General features: G+C 39.0%; 1 long non-coding RNA gene across 1 annotated transcript; it reads left to right on the plus strand.

Moving 5' to 3' along the window:
- Nucleotides 1-2,516: 2,516 nt before the first annotated feature.
- LOC140001453 (uncharacterized) lies at nt 2,517-9,017 on the plus strand. The gene is made up of 3 exons (XR_011806682.1): nt 2,517-2,666; nt 5,657-5,790; nt 8,667-9,017. It is a non-coding gene; the product is annotated as an uncharacterized lncRNA (long non-coding RNA).
- The last annotated feature ends 4,438 nt before the right edge of the window (nt 9,018-13,455 follow it).

The raw sequence follows: 13,455 nt of genomic DNA on the forward strand, positions 1-13,455 counted from the left end.
AAAGACCACACAATAGAAAACCATAATAACACCAGGGTAAGGAAGGGCACTAGGGAAAAGAAAGAAAAGTGAAAGAAATGACTTTGAGGAAGGCGTTGGAGGAACAGCAGAAGGTTGCTTAGCACTGCTTTTCCTGTGTGCCATTTTTGGTGCAGGGAATAAAAGTAGTGCCTATTTATTAGATTCCCATTCTTGCTAAGCAGACTAAATCTCAAATAAATAAATAAATAAATAAATATTATTTTATTGGCAAAGAGTTAGAGATTTGCTGAGACTTGACATTAAATAACTAATCTTTATTTCTCATTATCACCATATGCAAAGTGTTGTCTATACTACAGTTTGGTCTTGCATATGCTAAATAGCTGTATGAGTATCTGCTGGTGCAATAGCTTCTGCTGCAGTGATTCAGAAGTAAAAAAGGAAAAAGAAACAATTTAATAATTCTGCAGCCTCAGATCTGAGTCTTTTCATCCCTAGCAATATTCATTACCCTTCTGTTGTATTCACATTAGCAGTAGAAGAACACAGCATTTGATTCTCACTTATGCCACTGTTGTGCAGACAACTAAGTCTTAAAACATTCATTTGTTGAACATGGCATGATCCCACAAATAATAGTTATGGCACTAATTTCAGGAAAAGATCACACAGTAAGCACTAGCCTACAGCAACCATACATTTCATTTCCTAGTATCTTTTTTTTCAGTACAGGCTGTACTAAATGACCTAAATGGAAGGCTTTTGATGAAAGAAAAGCTAAAACAAGAACCCCAGATAGTTCAAACAGAGCACATGAAATACTTAAAGTCTGGAAAAACAAAATCCAAACCAAATGGCACCATACTGAGCACTGCCAAACCAGGTTGTTTTATCTTAAATGGCACTCAGCTGATCTTTCTGTTTGCTTGTTCTGGCTTTGCAAATTGCATTAGCTGCATGTGATTTCATATTGCAACCATTGATCTCTCTTCATAAATTCTTTTTTACCATTTATGACATTTGATGTGATTATTTTCTCTCTCTCTTTTTTTTTTTTTTTTGGTTTTGTTTATTGGACTAGGAATGGGGGGAATGGAAAAGAAGTTAGGCTCTGTAACACCTGTTCATCATTTTTTACATGGGACAGACATTTCATCTTTCCCAGACAGACAGAATCTAAAAATTCTGAATATGAAGAACAGATACACACACCCACACACAAAATCCCTATATGTTTCTAATCAGTGATTTATAGATTTAATCAGCAACTCCTGCAAGCCAATTGAAATTCACTTGAAGTTTGTCTTCTTAGGAAGCTGAATTGGAAGCTTCAAATCAGCTTTCAATCCTGCTTTTAAGCACTTGTTACCTGTAAATTTAAAATCAATCCCTCTTTTTCTCAAGCACTGATGAGTCCTCATAGCTAGGCTGCAAGGGAAAACATGGTGTTTTTTCTTTGAAACTCCACACTTGAGAAGTGCTAATGGCGGAACTTGAAAGGAAAATTTACATTTTCGACATGGCCTTGCTTTTAGTACAGAACAACACCTAAGGAGCAGAAGAGCTGATTTTCACTGAAGTGTTATTAGACTAGAATGAAAAATTCTACTTGAGGGGAAGAAGAGTTTTGTCCAAGATCAAACCTCATCTATGAGCTAACAATGGTTTATTAAACTCTTATTAGAGATTTCTTGACCTATCTGTATCCAGTGCCTGATGACTTTCTCAAGTTGTTTAAGAAGTATTTCAGGTTCAAGTAAAATTTATCAGAAGATAGTATAAGTTTCAACAACTCAGTTTCACAAGTTTGATGATCCTATCATATGTGACCAGCAAAGCTCCTTTTTGAGACAGAGAGAAACAGAATTATAGCAACAACCTGACCCAGCTGAGGAGAAAAAGAGTAATCAGATAAAAAAGTAATTTCCTCCGACTGTCTTAGTACTTATATCTGTGTTGTGGTGGCCTTGTGTACTGTTGCTTTGTGTAACTACCCCAGTTTTAACACTATCTTAAAAATAATGTGAACAAAAATATGAAATAAAATAAGACATTTTTGTAGGAAACTTCCTTTCCCTTCCTGAATCCTATTAAGTGTCTACAATGCTTTCTCTCTCTGTAGCTTTTTACAAGCTTTGGAAACTTTACATTTTCAGTTATGCAAATTAGTAATAGTTAGACACTCATTTGCTGACCTGACTTGCTGTCTTTGCAGGTTTGCTGCTACTGGGGGTAAGGAGGACTCTAAACTGGGAAAGGCAGGGTAGAGAGATTAAGGCTCACAGTGAGGTGTGGTAGCGGCAGTCACGTGTAGAAGCCAAGGAGTGCTGGGTGACAGTGACAGGGGGGATCTCAGGAATGGTAAAATAGGGCAAAATGATGCCCTCTTCAAGCTGCAGTCTGGGAAAGAGGTAGAAGGAACAAGAGCTCCACCAAATTATGATATTATTGGGATAACTGTGATGTCATGAGATAGCTTGCTTAGAGGACTGCTGTGCTGCAACAGGTAGATACCAGCTCTTCAGGAGAGACAAGCTAGGAGGACAAGTGGGACTTGCCCTCTACGTGGTGGAGCACTTCAGACACAGTGAACTCTCCTATGGGCTAGACAACAGCCTGCATGAGAGCTTTTGTGTCAGGACCAGGAGAGGCTGGCACCTTAGCAGGGCTATGTTGCACTGGTGGTAAGGTTAACAAAGCCTTCTTTAAATACCCTAAGGAAGTCTCTGGATCATAGATCCTGGTAGACATACCAGGAAAACAGTTTGGCTGAACAGGGAACTCATGGCTGAGCTCCAATGCAGAAATGGAGTGTGCAGGAAGCTGAAGAAGGGACAGACCAGGAAGCAGGCATTAAGAAACATTAAGATGAACAATGAAAGCATTGGTTCATTGATGAATGGGACAGGTAATTTAGTGACTGTAGGCATAGATAAGGCTGAGGTACAGCACGCTCTCTTTAATTCACTTTCCACCAGGAAGGTCTCCCATGTATCTGTGTTCAGAGGTAGGCTTTAAGAAAGGAAAATTAAATTCAAGAGTTTGAAGAGAATTGTCTTCAAGGCAGTGGAAGAGAATGAAGTCAGGAATTACCTGACAGGACTTGAACCATACACATATGCAGCATTTGAGGAAGCTGAAGGAGCTGCCCAGTGTCACTGCTATGTTACTTTCTGTCATCTTCAAAATGTTGTGGAGATCAGGAGAGGTACCCAATTAAAAACTATGAAGACAAACAAAATGCACATGTCGAAAACAAATAAACAAAAAAAACAAAGTAGAAAACAAACAAACAAAAATAAACCCAGAGATCTACACATTGGTCAGCCTCATTTTGGTCCCAGGAAAATCAAGGAGTGAGTGAGTCATCTGCAAGTACTTTTCTGGGCACGTGGGTGAGAAGATGTTAAGGAACAGTCAGCTTGGACTGAACAAGGGAATGATCAATCATGAGTGACTGGCCTGAACGGCTTCTGTGGTAAGATGACTATCATGGGAAGGTGACAGATAAGGTGATACGTATGAAGGGAAAACAGTAGACATTATTTATCTTGTCTTTAAGAAGATTTTTCATCACTGTATCCCACATCACCCAGTATCTAGTTTGGGATCTTGTTTCTTGGATGGGTGAAACAGTTGAACTCAGAGAGTGTCATATGGGATGTATTCCACCTGGATGTCAGTAACAAGTGCAGTACTTCAGGGGTCCTGGGGCCTGTCCTGATTAACATCTTTGTCAATGAGCTGGGGGAGGCAATGGAGTATACTCTCATCAAGTTTGCAGATGATGCCAAATTTGGAAGAACAGGTGATATATTCTAAGGCAGGAGGAATGGACTGACAGGAACATCATGAAATTCATCAGGGATACACACAAATTCTTGCACCTGGGAAGGAATAACACCTTTCAGTTATACAAGATGGAGGCTTACTCACTGAAAGAAAGGATAGCTCTTTAGAAAGAGCTCTGGGGATCTGGGTGGACAACAAACGTAGTGTGAGTTAGCAGCATGCCTAAGCAGTAAGGAAGGTCAATTGCATCCTGCGTTGTATGAACAGGATCTGAGCCAGTAGACCAAGGAAATTGGTCCTTTTTATTTAGCAATTATCTTTTCACATCTAGAATACTGCATCTGGTTTTGGCCTCTCCCAGTACAAGAAAGACGTGGTTAAACTGGAGTGAGGTCAGCAGTGGGCCACCAAGATGGAGCACTTGCCCTTTGAGAAGAGGTTGGAGCAGGTTGGCTTTACTCAGCCTGGAGAAAGGATGTCTGTGGGGAAACCTGTCTGCCACCTGGCTGCAGGGGAAGCAAGTCTGCACATATGGGGAGGCCAGCAAGAATATGCAGCTGAACTCTTCATAGCAGTGAGCAGCACAAGAACAAGAGGCAAGAGACAGAAACTGAGAAGAGAGGTTCAGACTCTTTTCCCCCATAAAAAGAAACTTTTCCCCCATAAAAAAAAAAACAGTCAGGCAATCAGACAGGTTGCGCAGAGAGCCTGCACAGGCTCCATCCTGGGAGGTTTTCAAGACATAACTGGAGGAAGCCTTGTGTAGCCTGGTCTGATCCCTGGCTGATCTTGCTTTGGGCAGGAAGCTGGATCAGAAACATCTTAATGGTTCTTCCTACCAGAAGGATTTTGTTGCTAAGTAGACAAGGTAGCTGAGGAAAAAGCTAGTGTCTCCCTGCATTCAATATCCCTTTGTTCAATCTTTCCCATTCGGTAAATAAATTATACAAAGGGCCACACAGTAGCTTTTCTAAAGAGGAAAAACAACAACAAAGTGCTCAAAATGTCTGAGTGTTTAAATGTGTGTTGTCACAGCATCTGAGTGGTCTGATAGAGGAAGAGTGATGTGGGGCATCCAGAGTTGGGATCTAAATATTTCAGACAGGTAAAATGTACTTGAAAGTTCAAAAGTGTTTTTTCCAGAACTGAACAGGAAAATAATTGTTTTATATGTGTAGCTTATGAGACATAGCATCCTAGCAAGGAAAAGGTTATTTACATGACAGTTAATATGTGTACACTACACTCTGCTATGAATTACAGGTTAGAGTCTTGTTACTTCCAACCAGGTCATATTACTCTATAGTGGAACAAAACAGCCAAAGCATGTCACATCCCATGGTTCCCATATAATTAAGGGTATCACAGTCTTAGCCTATGGGGAATAGAGAATCACTCTACAGATGGTAATTCATGGAGCATTCAGTGAAATTACCAATAGGTATATCAACTCCTACAAAATGCTTGCAGTATGTTGTAGCTAACTTTAAATTAAACCTGGGAATGGTGCTCCTTTTTTAATGACTCCTGAAAAAAAAAAAAAAGGGACGTTCTCTGACATTTACCCTCAGTAATCACCTTGGGGAGTTTGGCAAGTCTTAGTCTGCAGGAAGATGAGGGGCAAGATATGGCACATAGCAGGCACAGGGCTGCCACCAGCCAGTTGGGGTAGTGGCTTGGAAAGACCTGAATTTTCCTCTAGATTTTTTTTTTTTTTTATTTAAATGTTTGTTACATATTAAGAGTTTGGAAAAATATGTTCTAGGGAGTATGGAACAAGGAACTTTTGTGTTCCTATAACTTCAATGCAGCAAGAAATCTGATAAATGGGTCCACAGGTCCATTCAGCCTTTTTAAATGATTTCCGGTGTCTCCACACTAGACCTCTGAAGAGAATGGGTAGAAAGATGTGGAGTTTCAAGACACTGATGTCCACATCACCTCACCTGTTTGAATCTTACTTTATTTGGTTAATGGAAGGATGGCACCGGGACTGCAAGAACACAACAATATCACGTAAGTTGCATTCTTTCTTCTCTTCTGAACAGATCTGCGTATTTGATGCCAGTGGGCTTTTAAAGAATGTATTTCAAAACCTGCCAGAATGGGTTGAGAAAAGCATACGAATGAAAAGCTAGCATATGGAACACGTTTGTAATATCAGTTCTCTGTACCACAGAAGACAGAACCGAGAGCCAAGTTTTTAGAGTTTTGGAAAACATCCTATTTAGTCTAATCTTTGTGAACATTTTGGGTAGGAAAATTTTTCCAATCGAGACTAGAAAGAAAACAAGAAAAAATTACCAAGTTTTCCATGTTAGCTACCATAGTATTTTTATCCTTTTTTATCCCTTTTTATCCATTTTTTATCCATATCCATTTTTATGGTTTCCCTTCTACTTCACTTTCTCTTTACTTCCTTGGGGGAAAAAAAAAAAGAAAAAAAAAAAAGAAAAAAAAAAGAGAAAGAAAAGGAAAGGAAAAAAAAAAGGCATGAGAGAAAAAGCAAGAAGAAATAGCAAAGAAATGACACACGCATATTTCAGAAAGGTGCTGGTTGCTATCAGAAATGCAGGACATACAGGTACAGAAATTACTAAAGCAAAGGAGTATAAGAATCTTCATCACAAATCAAAACACAATTACCCTTTTGTTTTGAATAATTTCATAGGTGGAGTTAGGTGAAAATCTAATACTTCACGTTCCCACTTTGCATTCACACACGTACTCTATTTCTTTTCACCCTCATTATGAAAGTCTTCATAAAAAAAGCAACAGCAAAAGTTCTGCAAACCAAAAAGAAGGGGGGCAGCTGTATAATATCAGCTCTCCATCTTTGCAACCGCACTGACTGTTACTTGCGGAAACACTGTGGAAGATGTTTAATCTGTCATTGCTTGATAATGCCAGAGATAGTTCCCTCCAGGAAAAGTATCTCCTGGAAAAAATGTGCAATGCCATAAATGGTGATATTAGATTTAGACATCAAGGGATGATAAACGGAGGCTCTTCTGAAAAAATCATATAATAGCTTGGATACAGTCTATTGCAAGACTAGAGGCTGGCTTTTACCCCTAATACAGTGCATATAGTATTACAAATGTATGCTGCAAGGATTTTCTTATGTCTATAAAATTGATTTTTTAGATAAAAATTAACAGACAAACCACAGATTTTTGACATGTCTGTGACACAATTAACTTTCTCCAAAAGCTCTATTTATGCCCAGTTATGAAAAATCTTTGGTAAACTGCACATATTTCTGCACTTGATTATATTGTCATGCCAGCACAGTCATTTAAAAGAAAAAAAATCTATATTGCAATGCTTGTAAAAAAGGATTGGGTTTGAATATAGTTTGATATGTTATTTACTACAGAGGAATTCGCATACATCTAGAAAATTAAATAATAGCATCTAATTCTGTTCATTCAACTATTTAGATTCAGTTTTGTATTCTGAAGTTGTATCCATAAGTATTTATGTTCTTCTGCATGTATTTTTCTTTAATGATCTGTAAAAAAAGTCATGGCAAGGAGCATTCAAATAGAGTCATTTTTCCTTTAGGAGAAGTAATAACACACATCTGAAAAATTTTCAATACCTTAACCTAAGCCAATACAGGTAAGACCTCCAGAGAAAATAGTGAAGAAGCTACAGTGAAATACTAGTCTGGACAACCAGATATTAATCATTATTGTCTCTTCCCCCTGTTCAAGTGATATTTTTAGGAGGTTTATGAGGATTCAATGCAATTACTTTTTGGACTGGTCATCAATCAATGGACATTTCAATGTCTTCTGTGCATACCCTCCTGAGATACCTCTCTTTCATGTCTTCTCAGATACTTCTCTCACTAAAGGAAAAAAAATAATCCTATCTGTAGTTTATCTTGGGCTACTTGCATAAGACTGACATGCACTGTAAAAAAACAACCAACCAAACGAACAAAAAAATAGCTTTGTATAATCATACATCCCACTTTCTCTTTGTTTTCTAAATAAGCAAACAAAACCCAACAGCCAACTCTGAGAAACACCTTACTTTGGTCTTATTACAAGTGTTCCAAATCATGAATATATGCATTCTTACTGCCACATTCCCTTATTGTCTTTAAAAGGAAAATGTGATTATTTTTGGTAAATTAGTAGCTTCCTGGTACTTCTATTTCTATTTACACATTGAAATATATTTTTACTTTCTAGTTTCCTTCCAGACTCATGAGGTTTGGAAATTTTTAATTTTTTATAAATGAGATTCTCATATCCACATGATCCAGCAGGTTTGATATCAAAGCAAAAAGTGAAGCCATAAAACTCAGTAAAATTGGCAGTCAATCACAGTACTGTCAATCAAACAGCAGGTGTACTTACAAAATTAAGTAGTGTGATTTCCCATGTGCACTGAGGTGAACTAAAAAAGTACTGTAATTCTCTGGTGCTTTTAGGAATAACGTGTCTGATCTGATTGCACTGTTAAGTGTTGCAGAACCCCTCACCAAAATGAACAGAGTTGAATGAAAGGAGACTGTGCAGGATCACCTATGTGTACCCCTAGGAATGGTAAAACAATGGACTCCAAAAGAAGCATTCCCTTAATCTAGTACCAGTTGCTTATAACAATGGAGAAAACCTCAGTCTTGCCCTGCAACCATCCTGTTTTACCTGAGAAGAAGGTCAACATCATTCATTAAAATTTGTCTCATCAGAGAAGAGGAGATGCAGGTATAATCCAGAAGATTGCAGAGGTTTTGCCAGGGGAGGCAGTTGTGAGCTTAGAGGCAGAGGTGGGGCAGGGAGAACCCACCTCAGCTGTTGCTGGGGACTTCATCTTAAGAAATTATTAACCTCGTTTTTTCATGTTGGGTTGATTTTGTTCTGCTTTTTTTGAAGGAGCTGTCTATGCCACCTGGCCAACTGTCAGAGCTCCAAAAGCCAAACCTGCAGCTGAGGCTGGACCAGCTGAGCTCGTCATGGCTGGGAGCTGCAGAAGGGGAGGGAGGAAGGTGCAGCCCAGCCCTGGATCAGAAAAAAGGGTCAGGGAGGTCCATCCAAAGCCCACAGCCAGTGAAGATAAAGGGACAGAGCCTTGGGACTGGAGAGCTACTTTTGATGACACTCAAGAGGCAACATCCAGCAGCTGCACTTCCCATTACCAAACATTTAAAAGTTTTGCATTTTACAATGTTTAACTCACCTTGAAATAGGAACTTGCCAAACTCATTTTGTCAATGCTCAGGTAAAGTGGAGAAAATGGCCATAAAATATGAATAAAGTAAAGCACTTGTGTAATGAGCAACTCCAACGATACATACAGAATGATAAGCATGTAAATACCTCAGTACAATGGTAGGCACATAAAACAAGAAGATCTAAACTGCTTCTGGCTCATCCCCTCTTTAAACAGAAATGTTAGAACAGTATCATCTGTAAATGGGCTAAATACTACATGGGTCTCTTCTGATGAAGCTTTTCAAAAACACTAAGCCCTGGCCAAATTCCGATCTCTCTGAAATGTTCAGTAGCTTTCTGCTGGAGTACAGTGCCAGGTAACACTGAGCATTCAGCGGTATTTCAATAGAGGGAAGAGTGTCTTTACATTTTACAAAGGATCCATTCTGCAAGAAGAATTTTGAATGACTAACATAGTCCGAGGCTATGCTATATTTAATAAGCATTTTTTCATCCTTATTGCACAAACTGCCACATGTTTACTTACAGACTATCATTTACTATAAAATATGTATATGAGGTGACAACAAAGACACATTCAATCTTTTGAAGAAATAGCAGTACAGAATAGCTGCCTCTTCAGAAACAATCATCCGAGTGCTAAATGCTATCATTTAGTGCGGTGAATACCCAAAGCTGAACATATTCTGGTACTAATAATATCAATCCAATTATTTCTATATGAAATTACAGTAATTTCAGGAGAGACCATTTTTAAGAAGGGAAACTACAGCAGTAGAAATACTGAGAACAGAGCTCTGCCAGCCTGAATGCAAATCTCAGGCAGGAGAGAGGTGTGGATAAAGCTGTGTCATGCCGACTGGCTGCACAGAAATGCAAGCGTGGCTGAGCCAGGCAAGCATATTTTGCCACTGGTCTCATAAAGCTGTAGTCTCTGTAGTTATCCCCCCCCCCCCCCCCCCCAGGGAAGGGCAAACATTTACCAACATTGGAGCCTTCTGTTTCTACTCAAATTGTTTCCTTCTTGGCTCGACAAACTGAAAAGTGGGGTGGCCCCCACGCCCACCTCAGAACAGCGGATCAAGCATGGAAGCAAGCGTGAAATCTGACTGCAAGGGCACTGTTGCCATCCTGAGCCGTGCCCACGTTTGTCACGCAGCCCAGCACACACTGCACACCTACGCACTGCCATAGCCACGTGCAGCCTTCAGCAAAGCTCTTCTCTCTGCTCCTTTAATTTCCAATTTACCCATATTGCTGATTCCCCTGACCACTTACAGAGATCCTGTAATTAAAATGGCCTCTGAGATCACTCATTTCATTTGAAGGAATTCAGCGGACAATATTTACCAGCTGAGGTTGTGCTGCACTCCTGGTATTTATCTGGCATTCACTGTAATAGGAGGTGATATTTAATGCTCTATTGATCACTGCAGCAACAGGTCTCATTCTGGGGAGAGTGATGGGGTTGGGTTTCACTGTATTCATCCAAGTTTGAATGCTGGGACCTCAGTGTTCAAATGCTCTGATCCTCTGGTATGTGTGATACACTGAGCATTGCAGAAAGGTGTTGCTGCAGTGAAGCTGGAAAACGTATATACTCTTTGGGAAGGAAAGCTGATGAAATTAAAGAGACTTGACTTGGTTTATCTCCACTGATATGGCATGAAATTTACTACATCTACCTACTAATATAGGTTCATTTTTATTCCACCGAACTCATATGGAGGCTCATCCTTAGTCCAGATATCAGTGGGAGGGTTTTCATTAATCTCAGCAAGCATTAAATCCACAGTTCCCACCGTGCTTTTCTCTGCGAGAAAAAAGCAATTGCAGGTATTAGACATTCTGCAAGGGAGGCCGTGGGACTCAGCACAGCATTTCCTGTGATCAGCTGAATATGAGAGATCAGTTCAGTTTATAAAAATAACCTTACTGTAACACACAGTGTGTGTGTAAACTAAAATAAATTCAACCTTCATCTGAAACCATGGGAAATGAAGATTTTCAGAAATAAACAAGGGATTTTTTCAGGATTTTCCATGAGAATCAGCTAACTGTCCTGTGAAAATGTATCCCCAGAAGTATATGCTACTTCTTCCATTTCCATACACTACATCATTTTCATTCTTCTGAGCTTCGCCTTTTGATCAAATTAATCAGCCATTTTACTAAAAAACAGCTGTGGAAAATATCCTTATGTATGTTTTCAATATTAGCTGAATCAAATTAATTAGTTTTAACTTTCTCTCCCCCACAATTCTATCAAATCCTCTTTCCCTCCCGTCCCCCCCAAATATCTTTAGCATCTATTTCATTATGTTTAAAATCATCTGTTCTCACCCATGTGGGAATTTTACTGGGAGTCTTACATCTCCCCTTGTTTAGAAATCATGCAAGCAACCCTCTGAATTATTAAATGGGACTAGACGTGACCTGACAGCTTCAAACCGACAGTTTCTTCCTTGAGCAAAGAGTTTATTGCTCCTCCCAATCTAGAATATATCTGCCTCTTTGCACTTGTAAAGTTATAAAAACATTTGGAAGAACTTCTTGACTTCTCTGAGCTCCACTGATGTAAACAATTGGAGTGTGAAGATGAGAAAAGTGATTATTATAAGAAAACTTAAAACATTACATTGAAATTAAAGAAGTTTCCCCAAGGGAACAGGCATTGCCAGAGTCATCCAGTTCAGACTGAATCAAGTACTTGAGAGTACACAACAGATACCAAACTTTCTCGATTGGGTGACAGGATGCTATAATTATAAAATATTTGGAAAAAGATGAATAGCCTTAAATTCATTACACAGTTTTCTTATAACTGATAATTGGTACTAGCATTGCTTTTGGCAGTGAAGAGAGGTGGGCAGGGGTAAAAGGGTCTCCTGGCAGACAACTGACACTTTCAGACACTTCACAGCCACCCCCCCTAGTGTTATTATATATATATATATATATATATATATATATACACACACACACACACACATATATATATAAAAAAATATATAAATATATATATATATATATATATATATATATATATATATATATACTTTTTTTTTCCTGAAGATCTCTAGCACTGTGGAGAACACATTAGTCCCATGAGTATTACCACTGCTGGATATGTACCAGGGACACCCAGCTCTATGGACAACCTTTACATTTTATACATTTTAGCAAAAGATCTGTTTCCCTTGTGTCAATGCTGGTAGCTCCTTCACAACGATGAGCCTGGCAGCCCTTATGTAGATTGCTGAAAAGAATTTTATGGAATCGTTTAGTCCAATGTTAAATTATTCCTGAATATCTTTGTATAGAAGAAATCACCACTCGAGCAAGAGAGTAGGTCTCATCTATCACTCAGTCACCTTTTCCTACGACTCCAGAGAAGATTGTCTGCAGACAGAAATAGATGCTGGGGAAGGAAGGTGCGGATTGACTGGTGGGCACCTAACCACCAGTTAGTGGGGAACACCAACGACAAGGTGAAAATAAAATATTCTGAGATTATTTTACCAAACGTCATTTAAAAACCACCACTACCAAAAAAAAACAACCAACCAAACAAAAAACACAACACATTTCAAGTGTCTCTTGCTATAGGCTGTTTATAAAATGCAAGCTTGGAAAACTGGCAGAAAGGCAGAGCCTTTCTCATAACCATAGCTACCATAGCACATGCCACCATGCATTATTTTGCAACACAGATGCACAAAGAAATAAACAAATCCATAACCTACTCCAAAACTGATGAGGGGAGGAGTTATCGCTCAGCTTTGTAGGTCCTTTACCCTAAATACTTTCCCTATCTTCATGTAACAGAGAGCTGTCAGAGCACTTAAGATAGGAGCCCCTTTGAAGTTCACATGTATGGTTTGGATCTCCTAGGTGAGTACTGCTACATGTTTTACTTTGTTGCTTTTCTAGATACTTCTCTTTTCCTCAGCAGTAGTGATTTTAGTACTTCTAAAAGCAAAAATATTGAAAATAGTATACAGTTACTACATTTTTACTGTGCATGACCCATGGAGAAAGTAAACTAAACCCCTAAAGTCCATGCTTGCCAATCAGCTATTATACTTAATTACTCAATTCACACAGCTGGGCTAAGGAGGCTGAGATGACCGGCTTCTCTAAGATGAAATGGGCCATCTAATTATGCAGCTTTATATCTCATTATACCTCATTTTGAACTTGAAGCACAAATTAATTCAGAGGAACTTAGTGGCTGTGTTAAACTGAAGGCCATGTTATTTAACCATGAAAATCCTGGTCGGTATTAAAGATATGAATTTATGAGTCTAACTTAAATCCATATGCCTTGACATTCAGCGCTACTATATTTAACAACGTGTGCCTTGAACAAGCTTTTTGAAGCTGCAGCCTGGTGGGTCTCTGTTTTCGCAGGCATGGTATGAGCATGTCTTGCTGTTGCAGAGAAAGGCAGCCCTTGTCCCAAAGGGCAGCTATTTATCATCCAAAA

Source organism: Anas platyrhynchos, chromosome 1, assembly GCF_047663525.1.
Source record: "Anas platyrhynchos isolate ZD024472 breed Pekin duck chromosome 1, IASCAAS_PekinDuck_T2T, whole genome shotgun sequence".
Taxonomy (NCBI): Eukaryota; Metazoa; Chordata; class Aves; order Anseriformes; family Anatidae; genus Anas; species Anas platyrhynchos.